We start from the raw sequence: 21206 nt of genomic DNA on the forward strand, positions 1-21206 counted from the left end.
AGGCTAAGGATGATAGACAAATAATATTTAATCAACGCGTTTCTACGGCCCTGATGTAATAAGTGAGCCCATTCATCAGGATCAAGACGAATAGCCTCTGTCTTTTGTACTCAAATGCCCCAAATAAAAAATGGTTCGTAGGGCTTATAACACTTATATGTAGTTAGTTCGTGATTATTTATATTGTCCTTCTAGAGGTACAGGTGGTCGGCGCCTGCGACCGATAATACCACTGATTTATACTGTATTTAACATAGTGGTATATTTGCCTGGGCACACAATTGCCTGAAGTGTTTCTAGTACTTGTGATGGAGTAGTTCAGAGGGTTGAAGAGTGTAACTCAATTCTATGGGGATGTCTCCTCTTTTTGCGATCAGAGCCGATGTTGGCACTTGCATCATATATGTGGATGATGTGGTATTTGATGCTTATACACACATCTCCAAAGTGTTTATGCCCAATGGCTAAAGATCGCACTGTTTAATATATCAGTGTTAGAGTGCTCTGTTTTTAGGCTAGGAGGACTGATAGTCATCAGAGCATCCACTTAAGATAGTACAGATAAAGCCCTGAGAAATTCAGATAACATATCTCTCAGTTTTAGGCAATCTGTGCTTATCTAGTTGGAAGTCCAGCCGTGCATTCACGCCCTAGAGTTGGTAGAAACTATACTTGATTGTAGCCTCCAGCAAGAGCCCTGCACTCCTCAAACACCTCTATGTCTGCACTTCACAGCGTCTTAGCCCTTACTGACATCCCAGTAAGGGCTTTATCTGTACTATCTTAAGTGGATGCTCTGATGACTATCAGTCCTCCTAGCCTAAAAACAGAGCTCTCTAACACTGATATATTAAACAGTGCGATCTTTAGCCATTGGGCATAAACACTTTGGAGATGTGTGTATAAGCATCAAATACCACATCATCCACATATATGATGCAAGTGCCAACATCGGCTCTGATCGCAAAAAGAGGGGACATCCCCATATAATTGAGTTACACTCTTTAACCCTCTGAACTACTCCATCACAAGTATTAGAAACACTTCAGGCAATTGTGTGCCCAGGCAAATATACCACCATGTTAAATACAGTATAAATCAGTGGTATTATCGGTCGCAGGCGCCGACCACCTGTACCTCTAGAAGGACAATATAAATAATCACGAACTAACTACATATAAGTGTTATAAGCCCTACGAACCATTTTTCATTTGGGGCATTTGAGTACAAAAGACAGAGGCTATTCGTCTTGATCCTGATGAATCGGCTCACTTATTACATCAGGGCCGTAGAAACGCGTCGATTAAATATTATTTGTCTATCATCCTTAGCCTTCTGAAATAAAATTTATACCGTTATTACCACTGTATAAATAGTAATATAACCGTACCTGTAAATCTATTAAGGGGACGGTAATTAACATCGGTATAGTGGATCACCACGATAAGGTGATATACCTACCCCCTGTCCTGTATGTTCTTTGGGTGTTTGTATGTTTATGTTCATCTAGTTTCCTGATGTGTGCTGAGCCATTTGGTGGTGTGATTTAGCTAATTTTAAATAAAGTCCTATAATAAAATAGAACAGATTATCTAATCTAATATTTCTGGGGCACTTTCACAGTGAAATTGTATTTCATTTAAAGGACCCCCCCTGTCCCAGTGACGAAGATAAGTTTTAATTTATGGTATGGACTTCAACAAATGGTGAGGCCCAGTCATGACTATGTTCTGGATGGTGAGGTTGTTGTAGAAATACAACCTGATATTATATAATGTTCTAAATGCATATTGTGCTCATGTGAACTTGAGCTCTTCGGGATTCTTTAGCTGTTTGGTTTCCTTATTTTTCTCTAAGAGCCAAAAAGTATGAAAATCAGGGAAATAAACTAGTACTTTTAAGGAAAAAGCATATTATTTAATGTACTTTTAAAAGTCTGATTTCGATATGACTCAGGGAACTTAACTATAGCTTCAAGTACTAAATGCTATCACAGTTGAAGGTATAAGTTCTTTATGTTTTCAAAATGCAGCATTTGCTTTTCTGACTGTAAAAATTGAAATGCTATTTTACTGATATATTTGGATGTTTGGGCACCATGAATTATTTCTTTCAACTTCATGTTCAATGTTCACAAGTCACTTCCCTATTATTACATTTTAGGCATCATGCTCTTTAATGTCATTGGAAGTTGTAAGAGTCAAGCAAGGTTTAAAATAATTTATCTTGCATGGAACAAGTCTGCTTATCAAGATTCTGAACTGTTTCCCTCAATGGCATGACCAGTTCAAACTAAATATTCAGAATCAATAACTATTGTCCTTGGAGAGGTAAAGTATTGATGAATTTAGAATGTACATCTGATTGGTTGCATGCAAAGCTTTGGAAATTATTGTATTGATTTGAATAGTATATGTTACACATCTAATGAAACTGTCTACGAATTCACAACCAACTAGAATATTTATTTAGAATTATAGGTGCTTAAACTAACATGGAGTAAGTGATTCAAAGTCTATTGAACAAGCAGCTTCCACACAGTGCTGCTTTCTGAATTAATTAATGTCAGCGATTAGTATTCTTTTGTGTCATGAACGAAAATGCTCAATAGGTCTATTTGTCAAGGGATGATAAAAAAAATCCATGCTCTTTAGATAAGCAGGCTACTAAAACATTTCTCCAATATCACCATAAGCAGAGACTAAGCGAGAAGGATTAGAAGGGGTAATATACAAAATTGCCCAACAGCCAAAATAATGTTATAAATGAACATTTCAGACAGAAATGATAATTAAGCTATTAAATTATGTTTATATTACATGTCCTCCTAGTATTTACCTTTTTTGTAGGGGCATTGTGTTCCCTATTGTATTCCCTTACTGCATATTTTTCATATACTAGCATCAAATATCTATGCTATCCATAACACATTATTCTGCAGGGCATCGGTTGTCAGATGCACATAGCTAAACTACTCCTAAGATAGAAATAACATTAAAAATGGCATTTGAGAATAATATGCTATTGAAGTTCTAGAGTTGTATCCTGGAATGGTGTACTAAGTTCATAAAATAAAATAATTTATTAATCCCTGTTGAATTTAATGTGTGTATTCTGGGGCTTCTGGTTTATCTTACTGCAGATGGCCCTGTGGAAATGGGTATTTTGTATATGCATCAAGTTAAGTACTATCTGCTCACTAGATCTCACCTACAATGCAGGAATATATAATAAAACTGAAAAAGGGCCTTTAGTGTTTGAGTATTAGCTATGAGATTGACTTGGAATTGGTCAACTTCTAGACCCCATTTACACTGATAGATGATCGCTCAAATGACAATTTGAGTGACAGTTTTAACTGATCATCTTTGCATAGTCTATAGTAGCTAAGTAGCTACTAAAGAGCTATGCAGGCAGAACTGGAAACCGCCGCTATTGCTCGGTGAACAATGCAGCTGTTTTGTAAAAGCAAACAGCTGCATTGTTCTCCGTGCTTACAGTCGCATCCTGCTGAGAACTACCAGCGGGACACGAGCTGAAAGAATCTTATTAGCGCTGCTGACTGTGATAACAGCCTGCACCGCTGATAAGAGTTCATCACTCAATTCTAGAAAACTAATATTGATTGAGGAATGAATCGTGCATGAAAACTGAACGATGTCCGTGCATTTAGATGCAATGGTTAACGCTCAAAGGGTGGCTTTGAGCGAATTTTGAGCAAGGATCGTTTATGCTCCTTTGCCCTGCATCGGCTTTTGCAATATGCACTTGCTGTTCTGCTTTTAGGCTGGTTGGTTCATCAGTAACTGTTTTTTGTACGGTGTACTGATCTCACATTTGGCCCTAATCATTTTTCCATTTCTTAAATCGCATTTTGTACTTTTTAGTAAATATCCTTCTGTACCTATTAGCTGACGCCATTTTCTATCCTTTATCTTTGCAAAAGGTCTCCTCCTAATTCTCACAATGTTTCTCTGGTGCACTTTTCATCATTTCAAACAGATACAAATTGTGATTGAAATTTGCTATATTACAAAATGACTGAAAAATGCATTTGACATTTTCAGCACCTACAGTCTGGAAACATTTTCTTGGTTATCCACAATCTGGTTCAATTTTCTGTGCCTTCATCAGCTTCTCCAATTAAGATACTTAAGACTTTGCAGAATTTTGTTCAGTTTCATTTTTTTTGAGTCGTGTCATTGTCTCTTTATTGATTTTTTTTTTTGTACTATAATCACAATCTACTGGATCTTGTGGCTAACAAACTATAAGAAACTGAAATGGTAATGTAAATACCGTTTTTTGCAATTGATTATTACAGAAAATGACAGTTCATTTAGTTTAGTAACATGATGATGTCTCCATGGAGTTACCACTTTGTTGCAAAAATCACATCAGAGAAAATGCAAAACAAAATTAAGGAAACAAGACCTACTTCCAAATCAGCGGTCACTTCACTCTCTGCATAATCTGGGTGCATACTGCTGTCATCATTTTCTTCAAAACTTTCATCATAGCATCTAACATCCTCACTATTAAAATAACATGAGCTACTGATGGCCGCCTCCATCTTCTTTTTGTGGAGATTAAGGATGAGCGAGTATACTCGCTAAGGCACTACTCGTCCGAGTAATGTGCCTTAGACGAGTATCTCCCTGCTCGTCCATAAAGATTTGGGGACCACTGCGGCTGACAGGTGAGTCGCAGCGGGGAGCAGGGGAGAGCGGGCGGGAGAGAGAGATCTCCCCTCCGTTCCTCCCCACTCTTCCCCACAGCTCCCCGCTCCGCGGTGGCCCCCGAATCTTTAAGGTCGAGCAGGGAGATACTCGTCTAAGGCACATTACTCGGACGAGTAGTGCCTTAGCGAGTATACTCGCTCATCCTTAGTGGAGATACTAATTTATTGCTGAATCAACATGACTTTGGCTAGTGTCAGACTGGATTCTGAGGGCCCAACAGTAATATTCATTCTGGGCGCTAATTGTACAGCTACATATAAATATTACCTGAACTCCATTCACAAAATCCTTGCCATTCCATTCTGCATATATTTCAATAGAAAAGTGACTATACTTGCATGCGACCGTTTCTAATGCAGCGGGCAGGAATTGGTAGATTCTCATTCACACAATATGTGCAAATTCTGTGATAGGGATGAGGGGCTATGGTTCCAGTCTGGCTCATGGCACACCAGGAGTTTTGCCTGTTCCCCTGTAGGACAATCTGAGGCTGGCTTTAGTTAACAACATTCTGAAAGTATTGCCACCTTCAGACAAATTGTTGCATTTTCGTATATAACAATAACAATGCTAATGCTGATGTCTACTTATTTGTACGATCAATTGAAGAACTAAGAAAACGACTCTTTCCATTATATTTCCCAAGACCATTCAATTAACATTTCTACAAAGAGTTGTTATTTGCTTGGATTCTTCCTTAGGTACATTAACCCCTTGAGGGCTCAGTCAGATGGGCGTTTGTTGCTGCGCATGTTTTTTGCATTTGCGATTCGCATGTATTAGAACCAATGCTTTTTAATGGCAGTGGTCACATGTCCGATTTTTACCTGTGAAAAAATCGCACTGGTAAAAAATGGGACAGCAAATTGGGAATTCTTTGGATGAGAAACCCCTGGATGCTGTCACATCCAGGGGTTTCACCTTGAGGTCAATGGGGATGGCAGCAGCAGTGCCGACCCCATTGACAACATACAGGGAAGATCGTGATCCTCTGCCACATATGTGACAGCTGTGGCAGAGGATTTATTCATCTCCCCAGGGAATCCCCTCATCACTGAACACTGTGACAACATTATCACAATGTTCAGTGACAAGGAGACTCCCCGCAGGGATGAAGAATTCCCCTGCCATAGCTGTCACCAGCTGTGGCAGAGGAGGGCAATGCTATCCCATTGAATTCAATGGAGCCGGCGCCATTGAAAGCAGTGAGTAGCTTGCAACCCCCGCTTGAAATTAAATCCCTTCCCTGAAAATAAGCCCTAAGTAAAAGAAAAAAAGAAAAATACATAACCTAGCGGCACTGTCAGGGGTTTGGCGCGTTTTATTTCTGTGAAGCTGGCACTAATATCTTTTAACTGCCATAACTGTTTTATCTTTCCATCAATGGGGTTGTGTGAGGGCTATTTTTTGCAGAATGATATGTGGTTTCTATTGACACCATTTTGGAATACATATAACTTTTTGATCACTTTTTTTAATTACATTTTTACTTGGCAACAGGGGGACCAAAAAAAGCATGATTTTGGCATTGTGAAATATTTTGGAAGAACTACCCGTGTTTGCTCCTCCTGAACTCGTGTTTGTTCCTACTGAAATCACTTGTTTATATAACAACTAAGAGCAAGCAAATATATGGTCTATTTAGAAATATATACAGAAGAGCAATCTTTGGCCAAGACCGGGCTTTCTTCAGGCATTTCCTGATGGTGGTAGAAATGGTCAGCCCCATGTTCTCTTACAGCTGCCAGAGGAACCCCCTGCCTGGGAGTCTTTTTCAGTAATAACTAATTTGGAGACAAAAATCATCAAAAAGGGTTAAATTAAATGTAGGATGCAACCAGGCTTTGCTTTATACTAGAGTAAACATGTAAAAGGGACTTGGGTGAGTGAGTGCTGCCTCTGATTGGCTCAGCGCAGGGCCAATCAGGGGCAGCTCTCAGCTGTCATTCAGCTGAGAGCTGCCCCTGAGCCAATCAGAGGCAGCACTCATTCACCCATTCATGAATTCATGAATGGGTGTGAGTGAGAGCTGCCTCTGATTGGTCAGGCTGTGACCAATCAGAGGCAGCTCATTCACCAGGCGGGGATTTTAAATCCCCGGCTGCTGAATACTACTCACAGCTGTTCAGAGCAGTTCAGGAGGACTGCAGCCGGCCGCGCTGAACTCCGTCTGCCGGGACAAGGTGAGCATATATATATTTTTTTAATTTTTACACATTTCTGGATGAATTGCAGGGAAGGGCTTATATATTTAACCCCTTCCCGACAATTCATCCCGCCATTGCCGGCAGCCCATTGCTTTCAATGGAGCCGGCTGTATTGCCGTCTCCATTGAATTCAATGGGCTAACATCGTTCTGCCGGGACAAGGTGAGTATATTTTTTTTTTATTTTTACACGTTTCTGGATGAATTGCAGGGAAGGGCTTATATATTTAAGCCCTTCCCGACAATTCATCCCGCAATCGCCGGCAGCCTATTGCTTTCAATGGAGCCGGCTGTATTGCCGGCTCCATTGAATTCAATGGTCAGTGCTCGTTTAATTGAGACGAGTACCGTGTGGTGCTCGTCTTGAGTAACGAGCATCTCGAGCACCCTAATACTCGAACGAGCATCAAGCTCGGACGAGTATGCTCGCTCATCTCTACTCCTGATGAGTCGCAATTTACGAATGAAACGTGTTGAGCCATTTAAACATCAAGTCAACTATCTAATTTTATTTCAGCTAATTAACATCTTAAAGTCTGAATTTGGAATATAGTATAGATCAAAGCCTGGGTATGTCTATATCGACAACTGGATTCCATCCAGTATACCAGAACTAAAAAGACTACCCCCCTCCCCTTGTTCTTTGATCTATTTTCTACTTGATCATCAAAATAAACTAAACCAAGTGTTTGTATAGACTTGGTCCATACCGCTTCAATAGTTGACAAGCCAAGTTGTTTTTGGACAGGGAAACGTACCCATTTTCAATTTTTTTGAATGCCAGCACCATATTTCTGACTGGCCACTCCCTACTGATGGAAATGTTACCATGCAGCGCGGGGTCCCGCGGTCAGCGCGCGCCGCTCCGGCTTCGGCTCCGGCGTCCTGGAGCTATTATGTCAGGGCTCTCCCGGCGATGTGGGGCGGCCGGTGTGTGGCGGCGTGGGCGGGTCCGCCCGTAGGGCGCCGCCCGCACCCCTTCCTCTGAGTGGGGGAGTTGGCTCCTCCCACTCTCCACCCCTGGGCGGAGTCTTGCAGTTATAAGGCTGGCAGTGACCTGAGCTCACTGCCAGTTATTGGTTCTGTCAGCTCCTAGTTAGTTCTGTCTGCAGTTCCCTCCAGCCAGTCTGCTAGTCTGCTCGTCAGCTTCCTTTCCCTAGCTCGGTCTAGTGCTCAGCATTTTCCTGTTTGGTATTTCCATCTGCCTCCTTTGTCGGCACTCTGTCCCCTGTTAGGTAGTTCCATTTTGGGTAGTCGCCAGGTCCCTAGCCAGGGTAGGGACCGCCATGCAGTTGTCCACCTGGGGTTAGCCAGGGTCGAGGCAAGTAGGCAGGGACAGTGGGGTGCGGGAAGTTCAGGGCACCCCACCTGGCACTCAGGGGGTCAGAGTGTCGTAACAGGAAAATTCAGCATGGCCCCCAGGTTAATCTTAGAGCAAAATATATAAAAGTACGGAACATCCATATTGATTGGCACTTTGCAATTACTTTTCCACTGCAGCGTCATCTGTGGGCCAATTGAAATTGGTAGACTACGGTGCTTATTGTACTAATCAAGCATCTATTTGCTTTCTCTCTGTGTTTTTTTTTTACATTTTATAAGTTACTATTAAAGGTTATGTTTTAATCAGGAGTCAAATCAGTGAAGATGTTATTGTATAGTTGATTCCCCTCCGGCTGTGATACCTATATTCTAACTATTTAATGTCTATATCCTGTAATGAAATAGTGCTTTAAGAAGACGTCCAGCCCCCTCTTAAACACCTCTATCGATTTTGCCATCACCATGTCCTCAGGCAGAGAGTTCCACAGTCCCACTGCTCTTATAGTAAAGAACACCCTTCTGTGTTGATGATAAAATCTTCTTTTCACTAAATGTAGTGGCTGCCCTCTTAGTACCGTCCCAGCTCTGGGTATAAACAGATCATGGGAGAGATCCTTGTATTGTCCCCTAATGTATTTATACATAGTCATTTGGTCGCCCCTTAGCCTTTTTCTAGGGTGATAAATCCCAATTTTAATAGCCTCTCTGGGTATTCTAATCCTTCCATTCTGTTTATTTATTTAGTTGCCCTTCTTTGAATTCCCTCAAGCTTGGCAAAGTCCTTCCTGAGTACTTTTGTCCAAAACTGTACACAGTATTCCATGTGAGGCCCCCTCATTCTGATGATTGGTTGGTGTCTCAGGGCCAGATCAGTATCTGCCAAATATTGATGGCCTATACTAAACCAGCCATCAAGGTTTTGCTTTGGAAAAAAACCCTTTCACTTATTGTCTTCATTAAAAATTGGTAAATTCGGGCTCTACCATGCAATAAATCATGCCTGCAATTGTTTTATATAAGTTTGTCCCAAAAATAGCAGACATGGATGAACAAATCTCTACTTCTTCATTATAAAGGCAAAACAGCATAGGACATGACAGCTGAAATAGGAATATGGAATAATTATAATATTAATCAAGTTTTGTCTATTTTCCCTATTTAATCAGTTTGACGTGTTTTAATTCCATTGTCAAAATCATTAAAATCTGTATTTTAAAATGTCAGTAACTGTTTCAATAAATTATCACTTAAGGTGGTAATACCTCAATAGGTACAGATGAAATGTATGTGGGAGGAAGCTCTGCTTCATATGACAAAGACGAAAATTATTTTTGTAAAACTGACAGCAGGCACTATTGTTCTTATCTGTGTTTTGTAACCTTTCACAAGCTGCTAGCAAGAAGGAATGACACATTTCAGTACATGAGCGTCTCCAATCAATGTTATTTTGACAGTTTTATTATAATTATTAAATAATATATGAATGATAGGTTCAGTGTTCTATGTATATCTGGCCATATAACAAGGCAAAGTTTTCATGACTTAAGATATTTTTAGTCTATATTCGCAATATGCATTCAGCATACAAATTCATAAATGTATATATCAAACATGTCCATAAACCATTATGGACTAGACATGTGCCATGTTCTTTTGACATATGTATGGCCAGCATATGACAGCTTAACTTTTTATTTAACTGTATTAAAACTGCATGATGTTCATATGTATGTAAATGAAGATTATTACAGTGTATATGTTGCACATGCGAACAAAAATTGGGGGCTCAATGTCGCACTAGGGTTAGATTGCATTATAAATATATTATAGTAGCAATGAATTAAAAAGATCAAAGTCTCAATGTAGTGTGAGTGAATGTAATACAATAGACAAAAGCAGTCTAAGAGAAACAATATACTGCCTTGCTGAGAGCTTAGTCAGACGGGCGTTTTTAGCCGCGATTTGTGCATGCGCATGCGTCCGGCAATTTTATAAAACCATTGCTTTGCAATGGTATCGGACACATGAGCGCTTTTTATGCGCTCGTCCGATAAATTATAGAACAGAAATCGCAGATCGCACCTATCTGCGATCTGCGATTCCTGTTCTCTTCTCTATATGCGCTCAACGGGGCCGGCGGCAGCAGCGCTGACCCCATTGAGAACATATAGAAGACAAATCATTCTTCTCTGCCACAGCTGTAACAGCTGTGACAGAGAAGAACGATGTTTGCCCATTGAATTCAATGGAGCCGGCAATACAGCCGCTCCATTGAAAGCAATGGGCTGCCGGCGTGCGCGGGGTGAATTGTCGGGAAGGGCTTAAATATATAAGCCCTTCCCTGCAATTCATCCTAAAATGTGTTAAAATAAAAAAAAATTGTATACTCACCTTTCCGCTGCAGCCGGAGTCCAGCCGCAGCCACTGTCAGTTCTCCTGAACTGCTTCTTGGCACTATTCAGCCGGCAGGGCTTTAAAATCCCCGCCTGCTGAATGATCTGCCTCTGATTGGTCACAGCCCTGACCAATCAGAGGCAGGTTTCACTCACACACCCATTCATGAATTCATGAATGGGTGAGTGACTGCTGCCTCTCAGCGCTGAGCCAATCAGGGGCAGGTCTGACTCACATCCATTCATGAATTCATGAATGGGTGTGAGTGAGACATGCCTCTGATTGGCTCAGCGCTGAGCCAATCAGGGGGCAGGTCTGACTCACACCCCCTTCACACCCACTGCAGGACAGCCGCGCGGAGCTCCGGCTGCCGGGAGAAGGTAAGTATATATATTTTTTTTATTTTTACACATTTTAGGATGAATTGCAGGGAAGGGCTTATATATTTAAGCCCTTCCCGACAATTCATCCCGAGCTCGCCCGCAGCGCATTGCTTTAAATGGAGCCGGCTCTATTGCCGTCTCCATTGAATGCAATGCGCTGGACAGCTCCGGCCCGTTTCTAATGAAACGCGGCTAGGAGCAGATTTTCGGGCGATTTGCGGGCGACTTGCGCGCAGCGGTCACGCGATTTGCGGATGCGCATCCGTCATGCGATCCGCAAATCGCGTGAAAAAACGCCCGTGTGACTAAGGCCTGATTATGCACAAATATCAGGGGTATAGGAGTTCCTATACCCCTGATGACGCGAGAGTTCTGGTGAAACATGTTGGGGGAGCTGGTCTTTTAGCAGAGAACCTCATTGGTATCCAATGGTTATGGCTGTATGCACCATCGCTATAAGGATCAGACTTGTGCAGGGAATGCTTTCACTTTCTGTAATGATCATACAGTTCATACAATTGTGAATGTGCACTCCCCAGTAACTGACAATGGGGTATTGTGGGAGATTAAGTTTTTGCACTCATTGGCAGCCATTTTAAATATGGATTTGGAAATCTGAAGTTGGCGAAAACCAGCAGTGGTCAAGATCGACAAAAAAAGATACTGAATTTCAGTTTGATGATTTAGATGGATGTTAACAATATTCACTATACGTTTTGAAAGTTCTGCCCAGTTTTTGGAGTACTCCTTTACCGTTCAAATACTTTCACTAACTGTGTTGAGACTCAGCTATATGACACTTTATACCTATATCCTGTTCATTACAATAATTTCCCTACAGATGTTAGTGGTCAATATTCTCCACTATTAGCCAGAACTTTGCAGATAAGACATCTACAGTGTTCCTTCCTAGCAATATTATTGTCTTATTGAGCAGTTTGTGTGCATGTAGAAAGGTATACTTTCCACATTAGGAGCAAATGGACTGCAGGTACAGATGTAGTAAAGTTCAACCTGAGTGAGATGTCTCTGGAAGGTAGGAGACAATTGGGCCTGTGTGAAGCATCACAGTTTTTGAGATAGACTCTGGTGTAATGAAAAGTTGTTGAGAAATAGGAAAATAAATCCTTTTTTTTTTACTAGATTTTGTTTTGTTTTGTCTGGGGTCAGAGTCAGAAATATAATAACAGTCTCCATTCCAATTGAAATCAATGAGAGCAATACTTTCTGTAGCACTTCCGGCTCAGACCTCAATGTCAGTGGAGCTCTCATCATTCGGCTCATTGCAGTGAGTGCAGGGGCTGAGATCAGGTGATTACCAGGGGATCCTAGCAGGGGACCCCGTCAAACAACTACTACTGACCCATCCTGAAGATAGGTCATCAATACTAAAAGGAGTAAAGAGCCCAAAATACCCCTTTGACTGGAACAACTAGTGTCAACTAGTGTGATTAGAACAGCGCACAAGAGCAGTAAGACTATGGAACTCTTTGCCTGAGAAAGGGGTGATGGTGATGCCTTTTTCAAGTGTAGCAATATTACATGCTATAGTCACTAGCTTACGTCAGAAATTTTGCTGATCCAGGGACCCATTCTGATTGCTGAATTTGTAGTCAGAAAGGAACTTTTTACTTGAAATTAGAAAATTTGGCTTTTTCTAATTTTCAATTTCACCGAATGGATAAAAGTCTTTTTTCAACCTCACAGATTATGTTTTTATGTCACTATTACTGATTTATGACTTTCATACTACAAATTCATACTATTTAGGCTCTATTGTCTAATATTGCTGAAATATGAAAAATAAGAAATGTATTGATCAGCCAAGCAATGAACAGAAGAAAGCAGCCGAATTTGTTCATCCTTGTAGGTAACTGATGAGATTAAACTGGAGTTTACTGGTCATTACAGCAATGAATGGGCTCTAAATATCAGACCCCAATCAATGCGATAAAAAATCATTCACATCCTATTGCAAAATTGACTGTCAAGATAATCAAATTTGCAATAAGGCAACAAATCTGTTATCATCTACCTTAGTGTCCTTTTAAACAAGCCGATTATCATTTGAACTAGTAAACAGACTAGTCACCATGACTCATTCAGTCTTTTATATTTGCTGTAGAAGCGAATGTGAAAGACTGAATGATTGCTGATTAAACCAAACGATAAGTGAATGAGTCAACTCTTGTTTTTATGCCAACGAACAACAAGTGAGTGATTATCATTCATTGTTCAGTAGTTGGCTCGAGTTTATACCGAATGATTATCGTTAACTTTCATACATTTGAATAATGTTTTGAACAATAATCGTTCTGTCAAAGGCAACTTTTTGTCACATATTTGCCCTAAAAGAAGAGTCAACATAAGCTTGAACTAAACATTCTAAAATTACCCAAATGAGATTAAATATGGAATTGGATTTCATAAAGATACAGATTTATTGTTTTAGTTCTCATAAAGTCTACTTCTATGTTAGAAACATCTGAAGTATGATAGGACAGAACTGAATTATACAAGTTCCCAAAATTTAAATAAGGGTGTATTCACCTGCTGACCTATTATTGCATTTTTATACCACTTTTGTTAAATGACAACAAAATATATAATATTACTGCAATGTGTAAATACACCTGTAAGAAGTAGTAATCTGAAATTAGTGAGCAATAGCCATGTGGAAGAAAAATTGGGCATCAGAGAAGGACCTGAAAATGGGGCTTCCTTGCCCCCTCACTGTTCAAACCACAGATCTCTTCTGCTTCAGTGACTGTTAATATATCAGGAATAATTGTTCCCGAATCCCTTATATAAAGACTTGTACAACCTGAAACTTGTGGTTTTGATTGTAGTTATACTTTTAAATAAAGAACAGACTTCACAATATGTAACATATATGGATATAATTTATTTGCTTACACTATTTATTGCCTGTTTGTCTTTAGCGATAAATGTGTATGGAAATGCAAAGTATGGGGGGCATGTGTTGTAAAATACTTATTATACTGTTCGTTCATTCTGTACATTGCATATAAACAATACTGTACATTCCTCTCCATTACAAACCAAATGTGGTAACAATAAATGTATATGCTGCAAATTCCTGTTACCTGAGAATGTCTTTGAAAGTCCAGATTTTTCGCAAACATGATAAAAAGAGTTTCATTTTGTTCTGAAACTATGTATATTGTATATTTACTTACTTGTGGTTATGGCATAATCTGCACACTGAACTTCTAGATCCTTGTGTAAAAGATATTTTCTAAAGATTAAGGACCTAAAATATCCAATGACCAAACTATTGCATGATGGTTTCATTAAAGACTTGTTAATACCAGGTATTGGAAACATTTTTGTTCTCCTCAAAGAGAGGTTATTTTGCCATTCAACTTTTTCATAATACTCTCAGTGCTTGTGTTTATTTTCTTTTGCATATTTCTAAGACCTATACTATGATTTTACCTATAAAAAGAGAGGGACTCGGATTATAAATTATTTTTCAGAAAAAAAATGTTTAATAATGTTAGTATTCTCAAATATAGGCCTTTATATTTTTCAAAAAACTGTTTTCTATTAGAAGTAAAATACTGAATTTGTCTATAACTTTAAGGGCGCCCACCCACTGGCGATTTTTTTCCCTGCGAAATTCGCAGCATTTTTTTCTCTGCAGGGGTCTATGGGACTTGTAATGTTAAAATCGCGATCGCGCAAAATCGCAATTTACCGCGAAATCGCGATTTTGCGCGATCGCGATTTTAACATTACAAGTCCCATAGACCCCTGCAGAGAAAAAAATGCTGCGAATTTCGCAGGGAAAAAAAATCGCCAGTGGGTGGGCGCCCTTAGGAAACATTTACTAGTGTCTCAGACTTTATATTATTCCTTTGCTTAGCATTAACCAGCACTTGCCAATTTAAGATAGTAGTACAATAGGTGGATTTAGTAGAATGAGGAAAAAGTTATAACACAGAACAGGTCATCTTTAAAGGGGTTGTCCCAAGAAAAAAAAGTTAAGCCAGCTCAAACATATAACTATTTTTTCAAATTGACACTTATTAAAACAATTTGTATATCCTAATATATTCCAGAAATAATGTAAAAATAGTGACACCTGCTGTATCTATTAAAGAGCCTCTCTGTGACCAACTAGGTAAATGTTCTGGAGTGGTTACACATGCTCAGTCTTGTTTCATGTAGTATGTGGAGGGTTCACTGGTGTAGCAAGTCAGCTGTTTCTGAATTTGCTGCGTCTTTTCTAATGCAGAATAGATACTAGTAAGGCTTCTTTTACACCGAGTGATTTATCTTTCAAATGAGCAAATAATGACCGATGCTCATTTGCTCGCACAGCCTAGGTTTATTGCCCTCTATGGATAAACAAAATGTGTCCCAGCAAAACTAAGATGAGACAGAAGTGAGGAAAAATGCGATTGGGGAGGTGATAGGGAGAAATGCATTTGGTAACAAATGGAGTCAATTCAATTTGTATGGAGCAATGGGATATACCAATTCACACACAGGTTATGACATTAAATGTACATGGCATAGAGTTATGTAACAGATTTCTTGAATAAAGTTCTAGGTACTGTTTCTTCAATAGCATTATCCACTAGTAAGATAGAAATAAAAGGAGAAACCCATAAACAAAAATAAGAAATTGGGGGGAGATAAAGGGGGTGAGAACAAATAAGGGAAGAGTAGGGGAGAGTGGGAGTAGGCCTATATGTATTATTTATCATATGCTTATGTTTGGTTTGGAGGATTAGGATTGACCCTTCTATTGTCTGAAACAAAGGGCTGCTGAAAGAGCCTCAGAGCAGTGACGGGGAGCCAAGCCGCAAGACATGCCAGCAGCAAGACACGCCAGCAGCAGAGAGGAGGGTATATATTTTTTTATTTTTTTACACAAGCTAGGGATGATTTTCAGGGAAGGGCTTATATTTAAAGTCCTTTTGCAAAAATCACTGCAGTTGTTGCCTGCATCCCATTGCTTCCAAAAAATCCATAATATTATAAATGATGGGTACCATCTGATATCATGTCAACGCCTTGACATGGTATCACATGGTACCCATCATTTATAATTTCATCAGTGATGTCCTGTAAACATTCTAGATTAGTAAACTGTGTGACCTGTTTACTATGTGACTGTGTTTCATTGTCACATTCCAAAAGCAAAAACTATTTCCTTTTTCCACCTACATAGCCATATAAGGGCTTGTTTTTGCAGAATAAGGTTTTGTTTTATTATGACAATACCAAATTTTTATATATTAAAAAAAACATGTTTTTACTTTTTCATACCAAAAACACATTGTTAGAGAAAAAATGCTTTTATATCATTTAATTCCAAAAGCCAATATATTTTTGTTTTTATATTTACAGAGCTGCATGGAGGCTTGCTTTTTGTGAGTTAAGCTATTGTTTTCAGTGATACCATTTGTGGAAACGTGATATTTTGATCATATTTTATTCCATTTTTTGGATACTAAATTAACAAAAAACTGCAAATATGGCATTGCTTTTTTATGACATTGACTGTTGACTTTTTCCCTCCAAGCCTCTGAGGGCACTGTCTTGTATGCAGCGCAGACACTGAGGGGAGAGGTCAACAGGCTCAGGCTTTGTGGCTGCCACTGCCAGAGTTTAGCAGCAGGTTGGGTAAGTTGAATGGATGTAGGGATGCTGCCCAGCTGGAGGCCAATAGGAAGGTTACTACAATATTACTACTGAAGCCACCAATATAAGGGACACTTACAACTGGGGATACTATAGGGATCACTATTACTATTGGGGCTACTATGGGGTTCACTTTTACTGTTAGGGTCATTATGGGGGTCACTCTCTACTGGGTCCACTATAGGGCCATTATAATTACTGGGGCCACCATATTGCACCATATTACTACTAGGGGCACTATGAGGGTTACTAATACTATTTGGGCCACCAATATAGGGGACACTTACTACTGGGACCCCTATGGGGGTCACTTACTACTGAGGCCACTATGGGAGGTCACAATTATTACTACAGCCAATATGGGGGTCACTATAACTATACAGTCTTACAGCCCTTTCCAGGAAACATAAGGCTGATGTGGTCCTCAGTGAAAATGAGTTTGACACCCCTGGTATACATGTATACCTCATTCTGTGGCCTTGATGCCTCCGCAGCATCACTTTAATAAAAATAACCAGTACTCAACAGATCTACAAAATTTTATCATGGCTGTAACCCAATATCATATAACTCATAATTTTCTTCTTTTTGATGTTATTTATTACCTTCGCAGGTTGGCTCCATAGCAGCTGCCCCTAAGAATTGCTGATTAGTGAGCTGGAGGGAACTGCTACTTCTTCCCACCCCCAATAATTAGCTGTAGGTATGGACTGCTTTCTTCCACTCCCTATTACACAGCTCCTGGCTACATAGCAGGGGGAGGGTAGAGGAGAGCCGCCCATTAGTAGAGCTGATTGGTGTCCAGTTGTGCTGAAATGTATACTCAATGTAAGGATGCAAGCAAGTTATGTAAGCATTTGTACCACATACATTGCTATAACTAGTCAAACAAGCTATTCAGGGCTCCTGGACTGCCTGGTCTGAGTTTAAAATATTTTTTCCCTTTTTTCCTCCTCTAAAACCTTGGTGCGCCTTATCAACAGGTGTGTCTTATAAAGTGAAAAATATGATATTTATTGGTATGGCAGGTACATTAACAATGTTCTCGTAATTTGGAGGGGTCCTATACCTGCCATACAGGAGCTTTTAGAATATATCCACCACAATGAACTTAATTTACAGTTTACCTCTGATATCCATAATAGTGCTATCTCTTTGCTAGATTTAATGGGGGTTTCTGACGGCTGTATTCATACCTCCACATTTTATAAGCCCACAGCTACAAATACTGATAACTGCTTTTTCTTGTGACCTGTAAATTGATGTTGGAGTGTCTGTAATTATTTATTGGTTGTTTAAATGGCATGTTGGTGTTAATTTCTCCTATGACTAGGTGTGGTTATGCACCAGAAACACACCAGAGAGGTTTTTGTAGTGGTGGTCATCTTTCACGTTTTAATATTTGTGAGTCGGTTCCTCTTTTGCTATATTATTAAATGACAGTACCAAGGCATAACTATAATGGGCGAAGAAGGGTTAATCCCGCCTACACCTTGGAGCCTTAAGGTCTCTCTTCTCCATGGAGATACTACCGGTAGTACGATAGATGAAGTATTATATTTGTGTATATTGATTTTGCATTGGGGCCCAGTAGCTTCAAGGTATGCTTCTCAGCAGTGCATTGCTCAATTTATAAATGTAAAAACACTTACTCCCAAGCCAATTTTCCCTTCAGGGTGAGGATATCGTGCTGATACATTGCTTTGTTTTATGCTTTTATATCTACAAAACGTGGGAAGTCTCCTTCTGATTACAAGCAAGTCAGTCAATAAACAAATTCCATAAGAGTTCAGTCTCAATCACGTGAACTTGTTACCTTCCTGTCAATTCTTTTAATGTGTAATCTGTTTTTTACTTTATTTTTCTTATTATATGGTGCTTTAGGACGGAATGATTATCATTTGGATTCCCGTGATCCAGAAAGAATCTGAATTATCGTTCAGTGTAAGGGCTCAGTCACACGGGCGTTTTAACGAGCGTTGTTTCACGCATAAAAAAGATCGCACTAAATAGAACCAATGCTTTTCAACATCAGTGGTTACATGTGCAAATTCTACATGCAGAAAAACGTCTGCAGCAAAAATTATAGGACACCGTTTTTGAAATCACAGGTAACTGCAGCATCGGTGTTTATTGAATGACAGCTGAGAGCTGCCTCTGATTGGTCAGAGTGCTCAGCCAATCAGAGCCAGCCCTTTCAGCAGGCGTGGATTTAAAATCCCCACCTGCTGAAAGCTCTTTATAGCAGTTCAGAAGACCCAGGTAGAAGCGCCTGAGCCCCAGCAGTTGCAGAGAGGTGAGTATATATTTTTTACTTTTTTACGCATTTTAGTGATAATTTTCAGGGAAGGTCTTATATTTAAAGCCCTTCCCCGAAAATCACTGCAGGGCTTGGTGGCAGCCCATTGCTTTCAATGCAGCCGGCTGTAGCTCAACTGAATTTAATGAGAGAACATCAGCTGTGGCAGATCATTTCTTCATCTCTGTGGGGAGTCCCATTGTCACTGGACACTGTGACAATGCTGTCACAGTGTTCAGTGACAAGGGGACTCCATGCGGAGATGAAGAAATCCTCTGCTACAGCTGTCACAGCTGTACCAGAGGATTGCAATGTTCTCTGTATGTCGAGGAGGCTGCCGCAGCTGCCGCTGGCCCCATTGACAAAAGGTGAAACCCCTGGATGTGACAGCATCCAGGGGTTTCACATCCAAGGAATCCCCTGCTGTAGCTGTCACAGCTGCAGCAGGGGAGAGTGGGCACCGCACTTTTTGTGCAGAAAAACGTGGCCAGGTCTGTTTTTCCCTGCGTGACACCTGCTTTGGTCACGCAAATTTCTGAACGCATGTGTTATGCGCACACGAATTTGCGCGTTAAAATGCCTGTGTGACTGAACCCTAAATACATGCACCGACTGAAGGACGAACGAGAAGTTGTTAACTTTTCATTCATTCTTCAAATTTTGCATGCAGATAACTGTACAACATGTTGTTTTATGTAAACAGGCCTTGGTTGACTTATAAACGACTGTCTGCTTACTGTGAATGGAGGTGAGCGGGCTGGAATGATACCCGACCCACTATGCCTTCATTCAGTCAGTGATGCTCATTTCTGTATAATATCCCATTTAAACAGGACATAAGTAATCTAAATGACTGCACAAGTGTTTACGTCACCGCTAAGGTAATTAGCGCTCGTGCGGAGCATTTACACAGGCATATCACCGCTGGATCGCAGTAATCTCTCTTAGTGCTTCACCTTCTAGGTGAAGCACTGAGCAAAAAGCATTTACACGCAGCGAGAATCTCGAGATCCAGCAAAGTTTTTGATACTTACTGAAAGTCAGCAATAACGAGAAGTGAACAAATAGTAAATGATTTTTTTTGTTTTTACACGGGGCGATTATCGCTCAATTTAGTTTGCATTTTGAGCAATAATCATCCTGTGCAAATGGCCCATAAAGGTACAAGAACGTTTATCGCTGAGACGACAGATGCTCGACAGACGGTCCTAGTTGAAAGCACCCTTAGGTTGCTCTCACACAGCCCACTTTTTACCACGATTAACGTGGCATTTGAAACACTGAGCTAATCACAGTACAGCACTCCCATTAATTTTAATGGGGCTTTACAGACCAGCGCTCCTCATTACCCATCACAATGATAAGGGGTGCATTAAAAAATGCTGTCAAACGCTACAACACGTGTTGTAACATTTGTGCGTCTCACAATGCACAAATCTCGTGTGATTTTCTCATCTGTGTGAAAACAGCCTGAGGCCACTCTAATACGTGTTCACAAAATGCAGCGTCGAAAAGAGCGCGTATTTCCGCGATTTTGCGCTGTATTTTCAAATACCTGTATGAGAGTGGCCTCAGGCGGTTTTCATATGGCCAAGAAAAATCGCATGAGATTTGTGCATTGCGAGATGCACAAATCTTCTACAAATATGAACCCCATTCTTTTGAATGGGGTTATACATATAAGTGACTTTTTTCCACATTACAATGCAGCATGGGAAAAATCACAGCATGACCTATGTTTGGGTGTTCCCTCAGAAGATCGCTACTTTCCCGAAGTGATACGAGGTGGTTTTAACACAAAAACTCCTTGCATGCACGGGGATATTGTGAGTTTCACGGCCCGATATTGCACTCACCCATGTGAAATTTGCTTTACTTTCTAGTGCTAATTGAGTTTTGCTTAAAAGAACCATTCAGAAATACATACATTCACTTGCTGGGTTCTAGAATTTTGCCCATCCTTCTGTGTAAGCATTACTATCAGTGAAACAAACAAGATTAAGCAATTGTTTGTTCAAATATTGTGTCATTGTTTTACTTGGCAAATTAGCTGGTGGCGCCCAGATAGAAATGTCCTTATCTTGAAACTGACCCACCAAGCACTTAAGGCTTGATTAGGATTATACTACATACTATTTGACATGACTCCTGTGGATTTCATTTAGAGCAGTCTTATTTTAGTT

Source organism: Eleutherodactylus coqui, chromosome 1 (assembly GCF_035609145.1).
Source record: "Eleutherodactylus coqui strain aEleCoq1 chromosome 1, aEleCoq1.hap1, whole genome shotgun sequence".
Classification (NCBI taxonomy): domain Eukaryota; kingdom Metazoa; phylum Chordata; class Amphibia; order Anura; family Eleutherodactylidae; genus Eleutherodactylus; species Eleutherodactylus coqui.